The sequence below is a fragment of the Calypte anna genome, chromosome 4A (genome assembly GCF_003957555.1).
Source record: "Calypte anna isolate BGI_N300 chromosome 4A, bCalAnn1_v1.p, whole genome shotgun sequence".
Lineage (NCBI taxonomy): Eukaryota > Metazoa > Chordata > Aves > Apodiformes > Trochilidae > Calypte > Calypte anna.
Window position 1 is genome coordinate 14854404 of NC_044248.1, and position 2329 is coordinate 14856732.

Here is a 2329-nt window from a genome sequence, read left to right on the forward strand (position 1 = left end):
ATCTTTAGGTTATTAAGTGAAAGAGGTCTCTGTCTGAGAGTAATTCTGTTCTGTGACTATTGAAAAAGAAGTGCTCATAGTTTTAACCTCATACAATTAAACATTTAAAAAACCCTATCACAATGTTTACAAAAATACAGCATGATACATATCGCTGTGGACAAATTTACAGTATAATGTTGACTCACACGTTCTGACATGTTTTACCAAGTAGTTCTGGCAAGAGTCACTACATTAAACATAGACCAGCAAGACTTATGCCATCTGAGCAATGTAACATCTTCCATAATTGTTTTTTTTGTTTTTTTTTTAAAGTGTAAGTTCAACACTGAAAAGCTACTATAGGATATCTGTATCATGAATTTTCTGTACACTGAATTTCTCCTCCAGGGGCCACCACCCCCCATTGACTTCTCAAAGAAAGGAACCTCCCACCTGCAGTGAGGAATGCTGTCCCAAGACCCCTTGGCTTGGTGAGGTCCAGTGTGACTCAAGTGCTCATTTATTTTTAGAAAATAAATGAGTTAATCTGGGGCAAATGAGTGCCTTTTAACCTCCTTTTAAAACAATCATCAAAGACAAAATGAATTGGTAGGTTCTGGACATTTAAGGGCCTAAAACATATCCTGGCTGAGGGAGATCCTGTCTGTGGTGTAGCCCATGTCCCAAGATGCTGGCCATGAAAAACTGGTCATGACCACAGGCAAAAAGGAGGCAGATGATGGGAAGAAGCTATCATGGGGGCAAGCAGACCTTTGAGAGACCACCTTAGTCCTCCATCTGCAGGCCAGAGCTAGAGGAGTGCTTCACCCCAGAGGGCACATCCCAATCTCTGAGGAAGAGGGTGGATGTCTGTTGCCCTGCCTGGTGCATGAGGAGAAGGTTAGGGAGGTGAGAAGGGTAAATGGAGCAGTTGGTAGCTTCTCTTGTAACTTGCACAAGGCAAGTACAGGGATCATGAGATGTATCTTCAGGAGAGTCAACGCTGATGAGGTAGCACTAAGAATGGTCAGAAGTGAAGTGAACTTTCTTTTAAAAAACCCTGTACCTGCCAGTGGGGAAATGTTGCCTCAAGGAGAGCTGGTTCAGGCTGTGAAGTATGCCAGCACTGGCCTGAGTGACCAGATAAGGGCAAGGAGATGGAAATACCCTGATGCAGAAGAGAAAGGGTATAGTTTCTTTGGCATTACATATTTCTGGAGTGCATCAATTTGGAGGAACAATGGACTCCCAAGCCTTTAAAATTACAGGTTTTCAAAGGACTGATATTAAAGTTGGTATCTGCTTCCAATGTTGCTTGCTGCTGTGATTTCTGCCCCAGCACAGCTCTTATCTTACAGCTCTAAGTCTGGACCCCATGTTCACTTACTACAGAAGGTTAAACTAGGCTCTTCTTACCCAGCCCCTCCCTGAATTCAACACTGAGCATCTGACTGTTAAGAGCAGTACATTGCCTCATCTATTTCAAGGAATGGATATAAAACACAAATAAAAGCAAAAAACAAGAAAAGGCAATTTAAAGCCTCTAAAGCTACATAATATGCCTGCAGAATAGGAACAGATAAAGCAAAACCTGTCTTCTGAAATGGCAATTTGTTTTTAGCAATCTTGTTTTAATGAAAACTGTCATGATCAACTCTAATCCCTTAGAAATCTAGATAAATATAGTTTCTATCTGATATATAAAGCAATTTTTATCTATTAGAAGTGCCTGTTATTGTTCTGGGTTTTTGAAGGACTCTGCTGTTGACAAGCCCTGCTTTTTTATCCTGGAAGCTTAATTTCCTGGCTCGGTTGGCTGAAAGAAGTCCCTGAATTTTCCATTTTGTGCAGTATTTTAAGGTAGCATTTATAATTATGTTATTTTCTGTTAGAAAATGGGAGACCACTTCTTTATTTTGTTGTAAGTGTGCAGGCTTGTTCTTATATCTCCTGCTCAGGGAAAGCAAATACTACCCAGCTGTTCTGGGTCCAGACTGGGCTTGTTATCACTAGACAGACAAGATAGTAGCCACTGCTTCTTTTGACATTTTTATAGTTTTTAAATGATCTTTCCTCTAGAACTAGATGAAATGAACTGTGATTATCCTTTGAGTGAGGGTGCTATGAGGGATTTGCAAATAATAGGCACTGAGAAGTCCCATAGAGCAGCTCTTGGGATGGATTTCTTTCTGTTACCTGGGACATGGTAGGATGGTGGGTCTGAAATGTATGCAGTATGTGTTCAGACATGCTTTGGACTCTTAAATAACTATGTAAGTATGTTTAACAAGTAGTCTCTCCTAAATTAAGTGGTTGCTATGGTTGTATGAGGTTCTTCTCACTGCCA